A 21,197-nucleotide genomic window follows, 5' to 3' on the forward strand; every position below is an offset into this window, starting at 1 on the left:
CGCCTCCTGCACACGCACCCAGTGAGCGAGGCTGGGGCCGGAGGCCCTGGGTGAGGGGTGGCTTTTCCAGAACAGCCCCACAGGAGCCTGGACACCCGGAGACGAAGCACGCCCGACTGAGACTGGGGCTGTGCCATGTGAGCCCCAAGCCCAGCCCCTGCAAGCCCAAGGGGGCCGGGAGGAGCTCCTTGTGCGACACTGCTGGGGCGGGGGAGGAGGGGAGGGGCCCTGGTCTGACCCAACGGAGGCCCCTGGAGCCCGCCTCCTCCTGGGTTGTTTGTTTTATTTATCTTCGTGTCCAAACCCCGGGTCTGAGCAGCGCAAGCCCTGGACTGCTGACGCAGCTGCTGGAGTCAAAACTCATAAAACCCTGTTTCAAAAAGGTCGGGTGATTTTATTTTCGGATCATAAATATGACATTCAATTAGCAGCTTGCTGCTAATGAAGTCGCCACGGAACCCAGCCAGGAGACACAGCGTGGAGGAGAAGGCCCACGGTGTTCGGCAGAACCCGCTGCCCCGGTAGCTCCCCCTGCCCCCGCCCCCGCCCTCCTCGGGTCCCTGGGTGGCCTGGGAGGGCGCCAAGACCCCTCCCTCGGGCAGAGAATCACATGTGCGTCCCGGGTGCCCTCCTTGGGCCTGTGGGACGGTCCTGGGCACTCTGGCCTGGCCAGAGGCCAGCTCTGTCTTCTCTCAACAGCTGCCTCCGTCCACGGCAGAACGGAGGGGGAGGCCGGCCCAGAGCCTCTGCCCAGAAGGTGAAGGGAAAGCCGCTAGAAAGGGCCAGACGTCGGCGGGCAAGCGCTTCTCGACACTCGGCACCCACCCCGTGTCTGTGGCGGCCCCTGACTCGGCTTCCCTTCGCTAGGGATCTGTAGGTGGTCTGCGAACGGTTTGTCTGTAAAGCAGGTCTCACGATGCCTGTGCTGGTGGGGTTTCTGGGAGGGCTAAGCGCATTTCTCTAGTAGAAGAAAGCCAGGAAGCCTGGGAACTCCCGCAGCGGCCTGTGCTGAGGGCGGGGAGAGGCCCAGGGGTGGGGGTAGGGGTGGGCAGGTGAGCCGGGGGCAGGGCCTGGAGAAGTTTGGTGCCAGCCAGGTCTTATTGCGGAATTGCATTCACTGAGAGACAGTCCTGAGATGACCACGCTGGCAGGCAGGGCAGCTGACCCCCCAGCCTCCCCCCCGCCCTGGCTTCCCCCATGACAACCCCTGGGGACTCTCTCTGGGCCAGGAGGCTGGAACGGCCCTGGGCACTCAGCACGCATTGTCACACGAAAAGAGGGGGCCATTTTTATTTCTATGCAGAATCAAGCTGACAGGGTCTAATTTTTCCCCAAGGACAGATCAAGAGGGAAGTTCGAATTGGAATTGTAGAGAGAGCTCCGTGCTAGAAAAACCTCTGTCGAAATCCCAGGTCTCTTAAAGACTACAGGTGGAGGTTTAAAAATTCGACCCCATGTGCTCTGCCGCTCCTCTCCTCGGGAGGCGGGGCCCACGTCTCTTCCCCTTGAGTCTGTGCAACAACTCGATCCACAGACACAGGTGGAGGGGCCGCTGCCTGTTCCCCGGGACATTGCTGCCATGCCCGTGCGCCCTCTCGGGAGCAGACCCCAGAGCCCCAGGGTGGGGCTGGCCCAGCGGGCGGCACCGGAGCAGAGATGCGCTTCTGCAGCTGAGCTCTGCTGAGATCGCGGATTCCGGAGCTGAACCGTTTACCGCTGTGGTTCCAGGCCAGGCGTTGCGGTGGTTTTATTTAACAGACCACTCCAGCTCCGCAGCCTCTCGCAAACCCTTCACCCTTCGGGACCTCGGTCTCCTCATCTGCAAAGAGGAGGATTTGGGGACTTCCCGGGCACCTTCCCACGCAAATATCCCGTGAATTTGTTCCGTGTGCATGAACCTCTTCCCTGGCTTTGGCGTAACGCAGAGCGCTCTCTCTCCGGCTCAGTAAAAACCGCCCTGTGCGTACAGGGACGGGCACCGGGGCTTCTCAAACGTCCATGCCCGTCGTCTCCCCAGGGACCCTGCTGACGGCGGAGTCTAACACGGGGGGCAGGGGGCAGAGGCGGGGCCTGGGACTCTGCATTTTTCATGCGATGCTGGCCCATCGATAGCATGCCGAGTGACACGGCCTTGTGCCCCTCCGTCAGTCCCCAACAGCCACCGTGAGCCAGGGGACTAGACAGGGACCGGCAGCAGCTCATTTAACCCCCAGGACGACTCTGTGAGGAAGGGTTCAGAATCAGGGCGCTGGACAGGCTGGGGACCCGGAGCTGGGGACGCCGGGGGCTGGAGATGTCGGGGGGTTGTCTGAGGCTGCAGCGAGCGAGCGGTGGGGCCAGGGCTGAACTCTAGGTCAGCTCGCAGACACCCATCCCCCGCCACCCTCTTTTAAACACCAGGCGACACGGGAGTTGCCACCTTTCTGGCGTAATCCGTCCCCTCTGCGCCTGCGGCGGGCCAGCTGGGAGGCCAGCCTGTCGGGGAAGGACGGTGGGGACCGGGGGACAACACATCGGGAATAACAAGACGGAGGTGACTTTTTCAGGTTTCCTATCACAAGCTGTGATTAATTTCTAGCGTTTTCCATGCTAATGCTTTCCTGCCTTCTGCCGGTAATAAATAAGCAATATGCTCCAATACCTCGTTATCATTCATCCCTTTCGGGGATCTGGAGTTTGATTCTTCGCTGCAGTTCAATCACATTGAATTTCTTTAACCGGGACAGCTCCATTAAGAGTCCCCTCCAAGGACATCCTGGCGGGGTGGTGACAGTAATGGATAATGGGTGGCAACAGAAAATGGGGAGCCGAGACACGAAATATTAGCAGCCGTGGGGGAGAGAAGGGAAAACCATAATAAAAACACCACCAACCCCATTTAAGTAACATTAAGGTTGTGACACAGGTTAGTAAAACCAAGAACCTCACAGTTCCGGCTGACACACCATTCGTAACGTGCCTTCCTTTGCCTGTGTCCTCTGCAGGAGCGGGGAGCCACTTGTCACCACCCCCTGATGCTGAGTGCACCCCTACGCTGCCCAGTGCACCCCTACGCTGCCCAGTGCACCCCTACGCCGCCCAGGGCGCCCCTACACTGCGGAGCGCTCCCCCTACACTGTCGAGCGTGCCCCCTACTCCCGATGGGCTGAGAAGGGCTCGCCAGCTCCCGCTGCACACTCCAGAAAGTTCCTTGGAGCTTCCTGCATCCACTTGCCCCCCAAGGCCGGCGCGACCGTCCGGAGCTGGTTGGAGGGACGTCCTCCTTCGGAAGACGTTGTCCTTGTTCCCAGGACCGCAGAGCTCTGCCCACCGGCCCTCTACCCAATGCCCGGCGACTCAGGCTGGTCCGGGCCGGCGGGGGGCCGGCCACGACGAGCTCCGTCCTGCCCAGTGGCCGCTCCGCGCAGGCACCGCTCCCACCGCCACCACCTGGGCCTCCACCTGCCGCCCTCCGGCTGCTCCCGCCCTTATCGCCCCTGCAGGAACCACCTGGGGTGTTTCCTTCCCCCAGGGCGGTGCTGCCTAACTTTTCCAAACCCATCTGGTGTCTGGGACTCTTTCCAGAATCATGTTTTTAAATACGTGAAGGGACCCACGGAAGGGGACAGGGACCCACGAGGCCGAAACGGAGTCATCCGGTCATTTAAAACGGCGACACTCTCACTTGCCCCGCCCCCGACCCCCGGCCTGGCACCGGCCGGACACCGCCCCAGGGTTCGAAACGCGGCAGAGCAAACAACGTGTGGAGACGTCGCCGCCGTGAGAACGGTTGCGCTTCCCGCTGGCGACGGAGCGCCAGGGCCCCTGACACCGCGGTGGGTGTCCCCTGAATGCGTAATCAGAAGGAAGTGCGAGATCGTCGCCAGAGTCCGTGAGAATAAAGGTGCAACTGCTTCTATCCAAGTTCACCGCGAGGAGGCCCTGCCCCCGGGGTCATAGCCTCGCCGTTTCCTCGCGCAGCCGCCTGTCCGCCCTGCAGGCCCCCAGGGGTCAGGGACCCCCTCTGTCATGCTCAGCCACGTGACGCCTGGCAGACCGCCCGCCCTGTTTGCAGGTGCGTGAAACTGTGCGACGAACACGGCTGGGGCGGCACCTGCGGGCGGCCCTTCCGGGTGGTGGCCCCCACCCCCAGAGAGGCGGGGAGAGGCGGGGAATGCCGGCGCCCACGTTCGCCTCCGCGCGGATCTGCTCCCTCGGCACCGCGTTTGCACGTGTGCTTATTTTGACAGACACCACACACCGTGCACACATCATACAACTCACCGTTCCAGGTGTGCAACTCCGTGTGTGTCAGCGTGCTCACAGGCTGAGCGCGGGAGCAGTTCTGCCCCCGGGAGACCGAAACAAAGCCTGCAGAGCGCCTACTGTGTGCCGGGCGTGGCTCAGCACTGACTTCAGAGAGGAGAGGAGACTCAGTGTGGGCCTGCCTGCAAGGAGCTTGCGGTGCGGTGGGGGATGTCGGCGAGAAATAAACAACGTGCGGATAAACCCGTACTAGGAAACTGTGGCAGGAGGCTGGATGGCAGTGACTCGAGTGTCTGAGCGAGTGGAGTAGCAGGCTGCCTGCCCACCAGACGAGTTCGAAAAGAGAGTAAGGGAAGTTGGGTTCCGAGGGTCAGAATTTCCCTCTGCGTGCGGTTAGCCAGAAAAAAAAAAAAAAAGCGCGGAGGGGGCCGTGGGACACAGTGTCAGAAACCTGCAGGGGCCCTCAGAGCCGCTCACGTGACTGTCCTGGGGGGCGGGGGGGGGTGTGTGTGCGGCCAGCAGCCCCTCCCAGCCGGTCTGAGCGCCGACCCCCTGTCTCTTGAAGCAGCTCCCAGGCGTGTATGGGGTCGGCCAAAAAGCGCGTTCGGTTTTTCCCTGCGGTGGCTCTGGTGGCGCTTAGTTGTCTTTAGCCTCGTTTGAAACACTTTTGTTCGTTTGTACGGTGACAGCTGTCCCATCAGCGTGCATTAAAAAAAAAACTTACTCAAAATGGGTGAATTTCCGTGTGGCCACTGTAATATTGACGATGGAAGGAAGGAAGCATTTGCGGCAGGTGACGATTTATCGTTTCAAGGAAGGCAAAAACGCCACCCAACCCAAGCAAGGATGGGTGCCGCGTGCGGGGGAGGGGCTGTGACTGAGCGAACATGTCAGGGGTGGTTTGCGAAGGTTCGTGCTGGAGACTTCTTGCTGGACGATGCTCCCGGGTCGGGTGGACCAGCTGGAGCCGACAACGATCGAATGGAGACATTCGTCGAGAACAACCAACATTATGTCGTCCAGGAGACAGCCGGCACACTCAAAATGTCCAAGTCAGTACAGTTACTGGTGGACACGAACAATGCGTCTTCTATTTCACGGAAAAACCACGCGGCCCGTGTGGCCGGCCCGGCGCTGTGAGAAGCCCCCTCTCAGGGCCCGCGTCCAGCGATGACCTGGCGAAGGCGGACGCACTCGTGTCCACGCCAGGACTTCCTGCGCTTGTTCTGAGGTTGGGGACTCGGCCGCAGCTCCAGGCCCTGCGCTCCCAGGACGGCGCAGGTGAGAGGCACGGGGCCAAGCCTTGCTTGTCGGGGAGAACGCCGCCTTCCGCCCCGGAGCCGTGCTGTGACGAACGGAGCGGTGCGCCCGGCTCCACGCCGGCTCGGCATCTGTTGAGGGGGTGCACAGGGGGCACCCATGTCTCCAGCAGCCCAGCTCCGTTCACCTTTCAGGCTGGGTGGCCCGCGCTGGGGGCCACGGCCTTCATTTTCCCTCAGGTACCGCAGGTGGAATTTCAGAGGACGGCATTTTCTGGGCCATTTCCAGGTGGTGGTGGGGGGTGGTGCCGGGCTGGGGCAGGGAGCCTGGGCAATGCAGGGGCCCGGGCTGGGGCCCGACAGTCTGAGGAAGCCCTGTGAGCAGCTGGGGCGAGGCCTCCTCGGTCTGCGAGATCCAGCTCCCGCCCTCTGCCGCACGGCAGATCCGCAAATCCCTGACTCAAACGCTTCCTTGTCGGAGGGAGTGTGGGTGCAGACCTCCACACCCTCCCCCAGGAGGTCGCCTCGAGTCCCTCCCCCCCCCGGGAAACCCCGGCAGGCGGGCAACGCGCGCTGACCTCCCGGGCCCAACAGCACATCCTGCGTGAGCTCCCGACCACCTTTCTGTGATGACCTTGAGGGCGAGATGGCAGCAGGTGGGCAGATGGCCTCTCCCGGTGAGGAATTCACGGCGGTCGGACAGCATCCTCTAACAGGTGGCGGCGGCGGAATAAAGAGACGAAGCCAGGGCCGGGCTCCCCGAGAGAGGCCAAGAGCTCGCCACTGGGCCCCGAGGCCCCCGGGTTCCGGCGGCGAGGTCGGCGGAGACAGAAAGAGGAGCCGTTGCAGAGTGTCACGTCCCACGGTGTTGGAGGACACGGTGGCCGTGACACACGCGCTCGTCGTCATTATTCAAAGGGACCCGACGGGCACGAAGGCAAGGCCCAAACCACGGATGGAATTCAGTAAAAACGGGAGTGGAGCGCTCGGAACGCGCCTTGAAAACATATACACGCGTCTACAAGGACAGGAGACGGGAGAGCGGGCCGGGCCGGGGCTCGTGGGGAAAGGAAAAGGGAGGGACGCCTTGGGTCTCCGATGGACCGTCTCTTCCGAGCGACCCGGTAACGGGACGCAGGCACGTGAAACACTAGCGCAGGATCGGACGGAGGAGGGCAGCTGTGTGCGAAGCAGCCCCCCCCTCCCTCCCACCCCCAGCCCAGGGGAGCCTTTTGCTGGGACTGGAAGAGGAAACCTAAGTGCAAACGGAAAGGGCCGATTCCAAGCTTGGGCGTGCCAGACGCAGGAGTGACCCCGAGGTGAGTTAGAATCCTGCCAGGGGTGGGCGCTGCTGGGCCGGGCGCCGCTGGGCCGGCTGACCCTCTGCAAACCACGGTGGGTGCAGTTTTCCCACGGGCCTGGTGGTCCGAGAGCCGGGGCAGTGTGTGGGGGCAGGAACAGGGGCCCCTGAGCCACGAAAAGCACCTTTCTCTTTCTCCCCAACACCCCTGGGGTCCTCTCTCTCTCTTTCTCTCACAAAAGGCTGCCAGGACCAGAGGCAGCGGTGGCAGACGAGCCGAGGACGCCCATTGTGGGTTCCGTCCCCTCACTGAGAGACACGATGTTTGAAACAACCAAGTGTGACCAGCAGAACCCCCGCCAGGGGTCTGTTCCCGGAGAGAGCAGCAGAACAAGTCACTCGAACAGGCACACGGAATGTCCTCATCAGGGTGCGAGAGACCCCGGCCCAACCAGCACCCCCCCGAGATCTGGAGCGTCCGAGGAGCGGAAGCCAGCGGGCGGACTGGGTGCGCAGGACGCACAGAGCCTGCGGCGGGGTTACTGGGCTGGGAGGCTGAACTGAGCGGTTCTCCCAGGACCCGGGCAAGGGGGCCGGGCAGGACGAAAGGAGGGTCAGGAGACGCGGAAGAGAGGGCCAGACGCCCCAGCATTCCTCCGGCAGGCGACCCAGGAGGAGGAAACACGGGGGACGGAGAGGGGGACACACTCAGAGAAATGCTGGGAAAAGGTTCCGGGACCGGGAAAAGACGAGAGTCTGCAGCTGAGAACGGCCAGGAGGCGGCGGGAGGAGGGAGCCCATGGCGATGGACGTGGGAATGCCAGGCTCCGGGGGGCGGGAATCCGGAGGGCTGGTCGACCCCACGTGTGCCGCCCACGAGAGACAGGGTCCGGCCGGCCGGTGCGACCCTGGAAGGGGAAGGCCATGGGGTGGTATCCCCAGAGTTCCAGGGAAACATAATTTGCAAACTGAAATTCCATGTTCGGCTACACAGGGACCCCAGAGGAGGAGGAAAGAAAACACACACACACACACACACACACACACACGCACACACACACATTTACACGTGCAAGGACTCAAACCGTTTCCCACCCACAGACCTACAGGGAAACCACCACCAAACAACGCCCATTAGCAGCAGGGGAACACCCTGAGGGGGAGACACAGGGCGTAAGAAGCAACGGTCCTGCCTCCTGGGACCTGAACTGTGTCCCCCAAACCCACGGTGTCGCCCCCACCGCCTGACCCTCAGATCGGAAGTGTCCTTGAAGGTACGGTCTTCGGTGGGGTGGCAGAGTGACAGTGCGGTAATCAGTGGGGGTCTCAGTAAAGACGGGAGAGAGATACGCCAGGCGCATGGTAGCCAAAGAGAGCTGGGTGGCTCCCCGAGCATCAGCCAAAATGGAGTTTAAGTAGCAATTGTGGCGGCACAAAGAAGGACGTTTCACGTTGCTGAAAGGGTCAATACATCGATTGAATGTAACAATCGCAAACATTCGCGCACCGAGCGACAGAGCCCCCCGAGGTGCCGACGCAACAATGGGCTGAGTTAGAGGGAGAAGCCGCTCTACCGCTGGGATCGGCGGAGACGCCCGTCACCCACTCCCAACAAGGGAGGCAACCACCGGGCCTCCGGAAGATCGATGGGAGCCAGCGATGGCGAACCATCACAGGAAGAACGGAACAAAGAAGAGAAGACGCGGTCGATTCTACAGAAGGCAGGAAGCTAAAAAAGTGACGCGCACTCCAAGTCGCCGTGACTAAGAATATGAAACGTTAAGTCCACTGTATCAGAAATTACAGCGAATGGAGAGGGGCCGCCAGGGAAGTGGACCGAAGGGGGAACGCCAGAAGGGGCGAAGGGGCGCTTTAGGCCGCCAAGAGCAGCCAGCTCCCCTGTGCGTGTCCCCGGCCTCGCAGCCCGGCTCCGGCGCCCGAGAGGCAGAGCCGCGAGACGGGCAGGAAGAAACCGGCCAAGTTGCTGTCGCGGCGAGAGACTCCATAAAGCCCCCACGAAGGGGACAGACACGCACGGTCCGAGGAGCGAGAACGATGTACGTTCGCTCTAATGGACCAGCAGACTCTGCACCCCATAACGGAGAGGACAGGCTGGTTTCAAGGGCACAGGGGCATCTTACCACCAGGCATTCGCCACAGAAGAAATTTCAAGCAGCAGTGGAAAGCAGAAATAACATGTGGCATCTCTGCTGCGAATAATACAAAAGTAAAGAAAATTACGAAACAACATGACCTCCAGCCTATACACCAAAAGTGCTGTAAAAACATACACGAAGCGTTGTTTTAAAAGGAACAACAACGAGACCATAAACTGCTACAACCAACGAGAGTTCGGCAAGGCGGCTACACCCAAGACGACGTCTATCTCTCCGGCTGTTGAAACATGTTGCGGAGCCGCGGGCCATCAAGGTCCACAGACAGACAATCAGATCGGTGGACACAATCCCGTGAACAGCCCGGCTGCGGTGGAAGTCTGGTGCGCGGCCAGGGCGCGCGGCACGGCAGCGGGAGGACTGAGCGGTATTCGGGGACCGTGGGGACGATGTGCTAATAATTCGGAGAAACCGATATTCCTATCGGGCCCCTGGGCAAAAATAAGTCCAGCATTCATGAACGACTTAAAAAAAATAAATAACGAACTCCAAAAGCGTTCGAAGAAGGGAATTTAAAACACGCCCAGAGTCCCGGGCAGGAAAGCGTTCCCAAGCAGGGCGCAGTCAGCCCGCGTCCTCAGGGAGACCCTGGATGCCTCGGAGCCCGACATACCTACAGCGCACGACGGGTCACGGCGCGACCGAGTTAGGAGTGTGAGCCGTGGGCCAGGAGCACACCCTCGACACGGGAGACAAAAATGGTGCAGAGCTCCAAGAAGAAGGCAAGGAACGTGGTGGGAGAGGAAAGAAGGAAAACGCCCCGAAGGCCATGGGGGCCTCTGCGACCGTGACCGTGAAGCCACGGCCAGGCTCGGGGGAAGCAAGGGCACACAGTCCGGGCCACAGCGAGAGGCCGCTCTGCACCTGAGTGTCCTCCGCCGTGGAGCTGGAACAACAAGGGACCCCGTCCTGCGGGGTCCCCGTGGGGCTGCGTCATGGGGTCCATGAGCCGATGGACATCACCAGAGCCCGTGCAGGCGTGCCCCGGGCACGGTCAGCCGTCCGTGTCGTTACCGTCAGCGTGTTCTGGCAATCTGAGTGGGGACACTTCAGTCCTGGTAGTACAAAGCATTGGCCCAGGTACAGGGCAAAAAAGTACTCTCACACTGTCTTGGTGAGACGATAAACTGTCCAGCCAGTTTTGGGGGGAAATCTAACAATATCCCTGTGACCCGCGGGTTCTGACTCAGTGGGTCCAGGCCGGGGCCCCAGGCCCCTCGAGTGGAACCAGCTCCCAGGAGGGGCGACACCGCTGGCCCTCGGACCACACACGCCCTGCGCAGCAGAGGGGCGGAGGCCACGGGGTGGGGCGATGGGAACAGCCCACATCGTGATGGGGTCGTGGTTACGTGGGTGCCTACCTCCATCCTGAGTCACCACACTGCAGACTGAAAGTGGGTACAGTTTGTCGTATGTAAATTATACTTTACCAAGGCAGATTTAAAAGGAAACATTCATTCTGGATGAATTATGGATCTGAATGTGAGAAATGAAACAATAAAGCTTTTAGAGGAAACACGAACCTGGGGGTCAGCCTATCTCTCTCAAACAGCACTCAAACGAGAGTTCCCCGTAAGGGGAAAAAAAAACCCGTATTAAAATGAGACCTGCTGTTCATCAGCAGACTCCATTAAGGAAGTTCAAGGGCAGGCCGTAAACTGAAGAAAAGTACCTCTAACCCATTTACCTGACAGAGGACTCCCACCCGTCATGTGTGAACTCCAGCGATTCCATGACAACACGGCGACCAGGGCAAAAGCTTCCCAAGGAGATCCAAAATGGCCAGCCAGCGCGCGAGAAGACGCCCGACTTAGCCATAAGTGAAACGCAAATTTAAACCTCAGAAGTATCTGTTTTGACGGCACCCCCACCGGAGAGGCTAAAATGAGGAGACAGATAATACCAAGTGTGAGCACAGGTGTGGGGCACCCGGCACCCCGCCCCGGCAGTGGGTGGGGGTGTCGCTGCTGCGGGGCTCTCGGGACCCTGCTGAGTGGAGCTGAGCGCAAGTGTCCTCTGAGACGCTCCCGGGTGGGATGCACACGGGTGTCTCCAAAGGGTGAGAACAAGAACACTCACAGCAGCCTCGCCCAGAGCGGCCCGGACCGGTCCGCCAGCTCACCAGCCATCGGCAGTCACGCCGGCGGGACGTGAAATATTTATAGTCCGACTTCTGGGCAGTAAAAGCGTGAGCGAGAGAACGGCCACCCCAGGCGACCGCGGGGACAGGGCAGGGCAGCACAGGGCGCCCGCCCCGACGGGCATTTTGCACGAACACCCGATCCTGTTTCCACACGTGAATGTCCCCAGCACTACCGGGGACACCTGCTCACACCACGAGTTAATCCGATGGCAAAGTCACCGGGATGACTGAGCCCTGCCCTTTCTTAGGCAGCCCCTTTATGTTTCCCGATCTGGGTGCAGGTGGTGCTGTGAAAACCCCCCAAGCTCCCCACTCGGGATGTGGGGGTGTCTCTTGTGTACGGGACACCTCCACGTGACGTTTACTTAAAATAGTAAAACTGACCCTGGCCCGTGTGCCCGGAGGGGAGGGCCCCTCCTTGGGCCTCCCGTGGTGCCCTCGGACCCCGCACCCCTGCCCTGGCTGGTGGCCCCTGCCCCAGCCCCCGGCAGCCGGCCCTCACCCTCGGGACCGCCCCTGCCTCCGTGGGGCAGCCTCTGGGGGCTCCTGGGGGCCTCTCCTCCCCCTGGCCCCGCAGCTTTGGGACGTTTTCCCAGCAGGGACACAGCCCACCCCCCCAGCCGGGCGCCGCTCTGCTTCTCTGCTCAGAAGGCCTCGGCTCTTCTCTGCCTGCGAGGAGCCCCACTCCTTTCCCGCCCGTTCCAGCTGCCGGACTCCGGGAGGCCCCTGCCCCGGGGGCAGACGGCCTTGGTGGGGGCCTCCTTCGTCGCAAATGCTCTCTCTGGCCACTGACCGCCTCCGCACCGGACTACAGCCCGGTCGGGGTGGGGAGCCGGGGTTTTCATCCTCCCCCCTGAGCGCCGAGCAGAGGGCCCGTGACGGGCAGACACCGGGACCGCATGTGCGTGGGTAACGGTGGTAACGGATGTTCGTGCACGAGCACCAGACGGAGGGAGGGAAGCAAAGGCTTGGCAGGTGGCTCACGCCGGGTTTCAGGTTTGGGGGGGACCCTTCAGAGCTCGCTCTAGGGCGCGCCACCTCCGGCGACAAACATGCATTATTGCGTGTGTCCCCGAACGAGATGCGCGCCGCGCCGGCGGGGCACGCACTGCGCGGTCGCTAGTTTAATCTCCCGCGAGAGGAGGGCGCTGCTGTCCCCGCCTCGCAGGCCAGGAGCGGGGGGCAGAGAAGTCCAGCGGCTCATCCCGGGTGCTGAGGCCGGTGGGAGGCCGAGCCCGCGCCCACGGCACGCGCCGCCGTGTGAATAACACCGGGTGCTGAATGGCTGCGAGGCCCACGGGAGGAACAGGAAAGGCGACGGGGCGGTGCCAGGGGCCCCTCGGCGCCGTGACTCAGGCCGCCGTTCTGTCCCTCTCGGATCAGGCACCGTGGGTGGCCTGGCTGGAAGGAGCCCTGCCCCCGACCCCTCCGACTCCCCCACCCCCACCCCGAAACAGCCATCAGCTCCGTCCAGAGCCCCTGCGCTCCTGCCTGAGATTTTCAGGGTTGAAGCAAAACAAAAATCTGATTCACTGTTTCCAGTCCTACAGGAAACTCGGGTCCTTTCTTCTTCTGCCACGAGAGAGAGAGAGAAAAAAATCAAACCAGAAGAAAAAAACCCTTCGTGTCTGAGAGGAGTTCTGAGTGCCGCTCGTTCCACACGGCACCGAGCATCGTTCACGGCGAGGGCCGTGGAAGAAAGCCCGAGCCGCGCAGGCGGGAGGAAATGAAACACGTTACGATGAAACACACTCGCTGATGAATAAGAGCCGGAGCAATGAATCCCGCGCAGGACACGCCGCCGGCGAGCAGCATCGCCCCAAAGCTTTGCTCGCGCCCGGTAATGCGCGGACGGATGGTTCCCCCGGGCAACGTCCGCGCCCAGAGGGGGCTGCAAACAGCCTCTGTGCTCGGGGTTTTGGCAGAAAACACGGGGCGTCCGAGGCATTCGTCGGGGGAGGAGGCAGGCTTGTTGATTTAGGCAGGGCTTTTTTTTTTTTGTCTTTCCCATTAGGTAACAACAGCAGACGTGTTGGCTGTCTCCACGGGACGTCCAGGCACCTGCGGCAGAAACGGACCCGGGGGACACTGGGCACCCCCCGGGGGGCCCGCTGCTCCCCGCTGCCCGCCCGGGGCGTCTGCCGGACTCCACAGGTCGGGGTGACAAGGACGACCCTGGGAGGGAGGCGAAAACTCACTCCGGGAAGAGCCCCCCCCCCCGCCTTCTGTGCAGAAGCATGGGGCACAGGGCGGGGACCGCAGCTGAGGCTGCAGGGCGCAGGGCGGCTGGCGGGTGCGGGGGGGGGGGTGCGCTGGAGGCGGCACCGGGCTTTCCCCTGCCTGGGGGGGGTCGTTCGGAGAAACGCACCTCGCACCTCCAGCATCCACGGTGACCCCCCCCGCCGTCCCCAGAGCATCCGAGGGCCGCCCTCCGTCTCCCCAGAGGGAGGGCAAAGCGAAAGCAAAGCTTTCGCCCGGCCCCGTGAGACGGCTCAGGGGGAGGCGTGACTAACAGGAATTCGTGACGCGCGAGGTCAATTAACAACAACGAAACCTCCCGTTTCTAGAACGTTCCGTTATTTCCAGGGCGGTTTTTCACCCACTGTCTCCCGTGCTCCTCGGAGCAGTCTGGTGCGGCGGGGCGGCGGGGCGGCGGGCGGGCGGGCGTTACTCGTCTCCGTCGCGCCCGGGGAGAAACAAAACCGTGGGACAGCGATGCGCTCGAGGTCATGGCGCCGTCCTGGATGTTTAAAGCTGGCGGGTGCCCGGTCCTGCCCAGCGAGGGCGGCAATGACTAATCGGAGGCACAAGGCTTCACTGTTCAGCCTCACGGCCACGGCGGACGTGCGCAATCGATCACCGACTCTCTCCACGGAGCTCGGGCCCTTCCTCAGGCCAGCGGCCCCTGCCGGCCCGGGCCTGGCCCTCACGACAAAACCCACGTGCCACCTGTCCGCCCTTTGCCTCCACTTGGCGGCGTCGCACCTGGTGCACAAGGAAGCTGAGAGCAGAGGGGAGGAGGGACGCGCCCCGGCGGCCCACGGCCCGCTCTGTGCCCCGCGTGCAGGGTAAGCAAGTCCCCGCCGAAAGACGCACGGGCAGCCCGAGGACCGCACTCCTCCCCGCCCAGCCGGGGCCCCCGGGGCCCCCGGGCCTTCTGTGCAGAGCTGGAGGACGCGGCCGTGTCCCTGGGAGCGGAAACGGGGGGCCGGCCGGGGTGTTGCGCAGAGCGCCGGGTAGAGGGGGAGAGAGGACGTGGGGGGAAAACCCGGAGTTTGGTCCCGGACCTCCTACGAGTCCAGGTGGACCCACGCAGAGGCCGCTGTCCATGAAAGCCCAGAGCTCCAGAGGGGCCTCCGGCAGGGGCCAGGCGCACCCTCGGGGGTCGTGAGCACGGGGGTCGTGAGCGTGGGGACGACTGACCTTCTGGGCAGTGAGCCCAGACGGTGTGCCCCCCGCCCCCCGCCCCGGGAAGGAGAGCGAAGCAAGAAGAGGCCCGAGGCCCTGTGGCCGGGGAGGCGGAGGACAAGTGGGACTCGGAGAAGAGACGAGGAGGGGGGTCCACAGACACGGGAGAAACAAAAGCGTGAGGCCCCCCGGCCGCGGGACCCCCGGGTCCAGCAGGAGGGAGGGGCCGACCGTGTCCGGAGATGCTGCCGGGCCAGGCCCTGTGAGGACTGAGGGTGGACCTCTGGACTTGGCCATGGAGGCCATCATGTGGGGGCGGAGAGGGCAGACGACACTTTCAAAGCGGTCAGCCGGACTGCGGTCGGCCGGACGGCGGCTCCCAAGTTCCGCGCGGAGCCCTAGCCCTGGGACCTCAGCCCGCGGCTGTGGTGGGAGGGAAAGCTTTGGCTCCATCACGGCGCAGACTCGAGAAGGAAAAGCCATGGTTCTACCCGCCGCGAGGAGCACCCTCTGTTTCTGCCGCCGGCGGTGGTGACCCTCAGAGTCGGGGTGATCACAGAAGACCGCCCCTCCTGCGGAAGCCGGCCTCCTCTGCCCCCCCCCCCGTCCCAGCCCTCCCCAACTCAACACCCACGAGCCTCCAGGGCTCCGGGGAAGAGCCTCCCTGCCCCCAGTGAGGGGGAGGCCGCGCCTTTCAGAGATGGAGAACTCCACGAGGAGGGGGCTCCCGCGCCCTCCACCCTTCACCGGCGAGGACGGGTGGCCCTGGGCCCGGCGCCCCAGGCCCCACGGAGGTTAGCAAGTGGGTTTTCAAGCAGCACCTGGGCATTGAAGACGGGAAGCTTGGGGACAGGTGCGAGGTATCACTATTATTCAACTGCATGTTTCCCCCCGAACCAACCGTACCGGAATCCCTTTTAGAAAAAGGACATTTCTTCTTCGAAAACGTCCATGAATCACATCAGCCTGACTCGGAGGCAGGGAAGGAAGCACGGGTGTTGGCAGAAGGCGGTTTCACTTCGTAGCAACGTTCGCCCACGGAAACGACCGTGACCCGGCCCTGGGACGATGCCGGCTCAGGAGCGGCTGCTGGCCCTCCGACCGAAAGCACGGGTCCCGGCCACCAAGGCCTCGACGGGCACAGGCACGGCGGCTCTGTCAGGGCAGCCCCGAGCTGCAGACAGCACCACCCTTCCAGCCGTGGGAAGGGCGGTAAATCAGGGCAGATTCGTTCGTACAACGCCGTCCAGTGGCGATGGAACCACCCCCCCCCCGACCCCCGTGACCGACCCCCGTGACCGCCACACAGAACACCAAGGAAGCCCGAGCTGGAGACGGAGAAGCCCGAGCGTGGTTCCACCTCCGAGAGGTTCAAGGGCAGGTGGGGGGGCCGGGCGGGGCAGGGCCGCATCCACGGAACCCATCGGGTTTGGGAAGTGTACTGTGTGCCGCGCCTCGATGCCGAGACCCCTTCCCCAACCCGGTTTGCTGTTCAGTGGCAGCGCGGGGGGGTGGGGGGGGCCTGGGGTTTCTCTGACTGGGGCCTGGCTGGAGCCAGAAGCTGCTACAGAGGAAAAGGTGACCTTCCGGCGGGAAACAGGGACACCAGAACTGGGCCGGCAGCAGAAGACTGGGCGGGGTGGGGGGCACCCACCCTGGCCCCTCTTTCCTTAACCTTACTTTTGTCCTGCTTGCGTCTTACTCGTGAAGACGGTAGACACTCGCAGTAAAAACAAGCCGGAGAGAAGGATACAGCAGATACCGAAACTCTTCCCCCGGGACGGGGCCCCTGAGCCCTGTTCCCCCGACGCCCGACCAGGAGTGGCTCCTCCTTCTCAGTGCCGGTGTTTCCTTCTAGAAACTCCCGTGCGCACCCTGGACAGACCCGTCTGCATCCTGTGAGTGGCTGGCAGAATCCCACTGAGGGGACCGCGCCCTGTGGGGGTCTCTGTGTGTGTGTGTGCTCCTCCCCACAGGAAATGAGGACGGGGCAGTTACCGCCGCGGTGCGCAAGGAGGCGGGCAGGCCCAGCCGCGCCCGGTGTCTCAGAGCCGGGTCCCTGGGCCCCGGGGCGCGTCTGTCCACCCACCACCCACCGCGCTGGCCCGGGCGCACCTCGCCCTGCCACTGGCCGGTTTTACCAGCGTTTCTGGTCTTCGCCCGTCTGACAGGTGAGAAGGGCGCGTCCCTGCTGTACGCCTGCCCACCTACTCGGCCACAGATGAGCGGTGCGGGTTGGTGGGTTCGAGTTCTCTTCCCTCAGACCCTTTAAACAAATTTGTCTCTGGGTAGAATTCCCGACTCCGGAGTCAGCCATCTTTGGTGGAGGGCCCTCTCCTGTTCTGCTCATTGTCCACCCCCGGCCCAGTCTGGCCACCCCACGTGTCTGCAGCTGCTTCCACACTACGAGCCGGGGTGGGGGTGGGGGGGCAGAGCGCGGTGACACAGCCAGCGTGCCTGGGGGGCCCGGACCCCAGGACCAGAGCAGCGGGGAGAGAGCCCCAGCCACCGGACCACCGACACCCGTTCCACAAATGGGACAGTGACCGTTGCAACCTCCGAGGCCTGAGCAGACCGCAACGCGAGCGACTGCCCCCTGAAACTCACTGCCCGTAGGAACCACTGACCCAGAGCGGCAGCAGCTCGGGAGGCTGGGGACGCCCCACGAGCTGGCTCTGCCCATGCGGTGCAGCGCGGCGCAGGGAGGGGACTGGCACCCAGGAGTGTGCCTATTGAAGCTTTCTTTAGCAGAAAAGTGGTTTTCAGGGACTTCCACGGCAGTTGCTTTTTCCTTCTCTCTCTGTTCCCGTATGGACGCCACTTCCCACGGGTTCCGGACCCGTGGGACAGTGCTGCACAGGGTGGGCTTCCCTTTGCCTCAGTGCCGGGGGTTGGGGGGGCTGGGCTCGCAGACCGGGAAGCTAGGTGACCGAGCCCACCGCGCCGGATTGGGGAGGCCGCCTGCCAGCCCCCCCCGAGGGACCTTGGGAGTGACAGCCAAGGCAACGATATGCCATATCTCATGTTTTCTCATTCTGTGCTCCGTGCAGCTGACGGGCCTGAACATGATCAACATCAGCATCCTGACTGCACTGGGGAGACACGACCCTCCGGGAGCTGGAGTGGCCGCAGGCCTGCCCAAGGTCACACGGCGAGCACAGGGGAGCGGCGGCAACTCGAACCCACTCCTGCGGCCGCAGCGCGACGCACCGTCCCCTCTCCCCTCCAGCCTCAGGCCCAAGAGGTGCGCCCGGACTCCTACCGCCCTCTCCCCGTGACCTGCGTTGTTTTAAAGACGAATCTCTACGATCTGGCTGTGCGGAACAGCAGCAGCAGCAGCAGCAGCCAGGCCGTGTCAGGGTGGCCGCAGGGAACGCTGGCCCGTGGGGACTGAACCCCGTCCCCGCTCCCAGGGGGCGCCGGCCCCAAGGCCGAGCACAGGGCCTGGCCGAACCGAACGGAGGCCACTTTTAAACCGATGCCAGGAAGCTCTGGGCTTCAGCGCTCGACGCCCCCTTCCACCCCCGTCGTCTGAACGCCGGGACTCCACCTGGCCTGCCGCGCACGAGGTGGCGCCAGGAGCCGTGGCCACAGAAGGGCCCGCAGCCTCCGCCGTCCGCCGTCCGCCCCACCACCGAGCCCGAAGCAAGTCTGGCCTCCAGGGATGGACAAACTCCACGTGGGAGGGCGGGGAGGGAAGCTGGGAGGCGGCCCAGACTGCACCTTCCCAGCCTGGAAGCACTTCTGACTTTCTGGGCCTTGGGGTAGCAGCGCCTGTCAGCTGGCCTCCCGCCACCATCCTCTCTGCCCCAAAAGTTCTCTTCCGTTCACGGGGGCTCCGAGCCACACGCTGGCCAGGGCACACTGGGCCTGCACGGCGTCACCTGCTTAGGGACGTCTGGGTCCCACATTCCTTCCGTGTCCCCCACAGCGCCCCCTAGAGGGTGCCCACGGACTGACTCTTACCAGGGCCACCAGCTTTGGAAGAAGAGTTAGGGTTGCAGGTCATTTTAGATCACGTAGAGGAAGAATGGACAGAAACGTAGGGTCCACCTGGACAGGGGACGATCACTCAGCCTTGAAAAGGAAGGACGCGCGGCCACCTGCTGTGATGGTGACGGACCCTGAAGTCCTTATGCTCAGTGACTTTGCCCAGATGCAGAAGGACATGCGCTGTAAGATCCCACTGAAGGGAGGGGCCTGGGGTGGTCGGACGCAGAGACAGAAAGTCGAGGGTGGGGCCGGGGCCCGGGGGCGGGACTTGGGGACGGAGGGCTTCTCCGGGCGGAGTGTCACTGGGGGAGGGTGGATGGTGGACAGTGTGGGCGCTCACACCACAGTGCAAGTGTGCCTACTGTCCCTGAACTGGACACCGGTCAGAGGCGGAGATGCTGACTCTTACGTTGCGTGCGTTTTACCACAATGTAAAAAATCACACAAAGGACCATCCTGGGCGGCCTCAAGGCCGTTGGGACTGGCGGGCCCCCAGCCTTTGGTTTGATATGGGCGCCAATAAAACCTGCGTCGGTCCAAACCGCTTTGCTGGGATGGCAGGCGGGGTGCCAGGCGCCCCCTGCCCTCGGGTCACCCCGGGCCAGCGAGGAGCCATCACTCTGCAGCTGCCGCTGGGGGGGCAGACGTGGAGATTCGGAAGGGACAGAGCGTGACGTGGAGCTCGGGTCCCGTGTGTGCGCGAACCCCGGTGCACGCAGAGGGCAGAGGGCACCAGGGACCCCCCGCCGCCTGCCAGGCTGGTGGCCTTTGCAGGTCGGGAGAGGTTTCATCGACGGCAAACCTGAGGCTCTCTTTGAGAGAAGGCTGGGCCTGCTGGTCAGTCCGGTCCAGGACCCAGCGAGCGCCGGTGGCCCCCGGCTGACACGCAGGAGCCCGGGCAGACGCTGCAGCCCCGGCAAACCGGCAAACCCGTTCCCACCGGGCAGGCTGCCCCCCTCAGCACAGCTGCAGCCCCGTGGCCCTGGGAGGGTCCCATCCCCCGCCCTGCACACAGCCCGCAGCCTGGGCAGTGTCCCGGGGAGGTGACCTCAGGCCCTCCAGCCTGGGCAGTGTCCAGGGAGGTGACCTCACCCTCAGTCTGGCTTCAGGGGCAACGTGGGCCCTGCCGAGGCCTCCCACCCGGTCCCTGTGAGAGGGGCTGTCCTCTCCTCCCTCCCCACTGGGGCCCCCGCTCTCAGGAGCCTCTGAGTCAGGCCTGGCTGTGGTCTGGAAACTTCCTGTCCTCTCAGGTGTTAGAAGAGATTCTTTTCCTTCCTCCCTCTGGGGCAGGTGCGAGGGAGGGAGCCCTGCCCGGCCTCAGCGGCTGGGCCCTTACTCATCCCTTTCCTCCTCCCCAAGGGGCTGGGGACCTTGCCGGATGCAGATGCTCGGAGACGAGGGGCCCGGAGGAGAGACACGGGAGGTGGAAGCGTGAGAGAGAGAGCATTTGGAAGGGGATAGACAGCGGAGAGGGGGGGAAAGAGACGGAACAGAGGTCTGGGGGCCCAGCCCCGGGCGAGCCCAGCCGGCCACTCCCAGACGCCCTCCGCCACCCCTCACAGCACCCCCGAGGCCCCCAGGGACCCCCCATCGGGAACCCTGTAACCTCGAGTCTCCTCTCCCTCACCCCAGTTGCTTCCCCAGCCACCACTGCGCTTTCCCCCGGCGCCTCCCCCCACTCCCACCCCGTCCCCCCACCCCCTCGAGGCCACTGGGGCGCCTGCCTACCTGGGGCGCTCATGCTCTGCCACCCGCGGGGCGCCTCCTCCGTGCAGGCCGCCGGCTTCCTCCCGGGAGCCCTGCCCTCAGTCCCGCCTGCCCGCCGGGGGCGGGAGGGGGTGCTGCAGGGCCAGGAGCGGGCAGCGGCCGCCCAGGCGGGAGTCAGGCTGGAGGCCGGTGGAGGCGAAGGAGAGAGACAAGGAGAGAAAGTGTGTCACCGACCAGGAGGGGTGGGGGAGGGAAATGCAAACCCCGACAGGAAATGAGACTAAAAACATGCAAAAGGTTAGAAAAAGAGATAAGGAAGAGGGGGAGGGAGGAGTCTGGGTCCTCGGCCTCGGGGGAGGCCGGTAACCGGGTGGGTGTGGTGGGGGTGGGCCCTGGGGTGGGATTTCGGGTGTGGGGCCGGGATTGGTGGGCCCCGCGGGAGGTGGGGAGGCTCAGGTAAGGGCACGGCCTCAGGTGGGGGACTCCCGCCTGGGGCCATCGGCCCCCACCCCGCTCTGACAACCTGCCAGAGCTCAGATGTGGCCTTGGGAGGGGACGCCCCTTCTGGGGGAGGGGTCCCAACGAATCTTGGGGAGCAGTGAGTCCTGCAGCCTTGGACAGCCCAGGCCTCTTCCCTGCCTAAGCCTTTTTCTGTAAGCTTCCCGGGGCTGGCCTGGGGTCGGCAGGCCTCCGAGGGCCTTCCCTGGAGACTTCCTGGTGACAGAGGCTGCGGCCCCTCCCTCACCCACAGCCCCGGGGGCCCCGCACAGCCAGGCCCGCCAGTGCGCCCAGGGCCCTGGGCCCGTGGGAGAAGCTGTGATTTCCGCGTGCCGGCGTTCTGATGCTCTGTCCCCGGCAGCCACGGCGGGGACCCTGGGCGAGCCGCTCTGCCACACACTGTGGGCGGCCGGGGCCGGGTTTCACGTGGATCATCGTAAAAATCTGGACGAACCGGCACCAGAGAATCT

The 21,197-nt window shown here is 63.7% G+C and overlaps 1 protein-coding gene across 1 annotated transcript in view; it reads right to left on the reverse strand.

Annotated features, from left to right (window-relative positions):
• The window catches only part of CARD11 (caspase recruitment domain family member 11), a 66,268-nt gene extending 45,795 nt beyond the window's left edge, over positions 1-20,473 (reverse strand). Inside the window, exon 1 of the mRNA XM_045824354.1 lies at positions 20,251-20,473. The gene's annotated coding sequence lies outside the window, so the exon portion shown is untranslated. The remainder of the gene's footprint in view (positions 1-20,250) is intronic.
• Between the last annotated feature and the right edge of the window lie 724 nt (positions 20,474-21,197).

The sequence above is a fragment of the Phyllostomus hastatus genome, unplaced genomic scaffold, assembly GCF_019186645.2.
Source record: "Phyllostomus hastatus isolate PE091 unplaced genomic scaffold, TTU_PhHast_1.1 phas_contig_150, whole genome shotgun sequence".
In the NCBI taxonomy this organism is placed as follows: domain Eukaryota; kingdom Metazoa; phylum Chordata; class Mammalia; order Chiroptera; family Phyllostomidae; genus Phyllostomus; species Phyllostomus hastatus.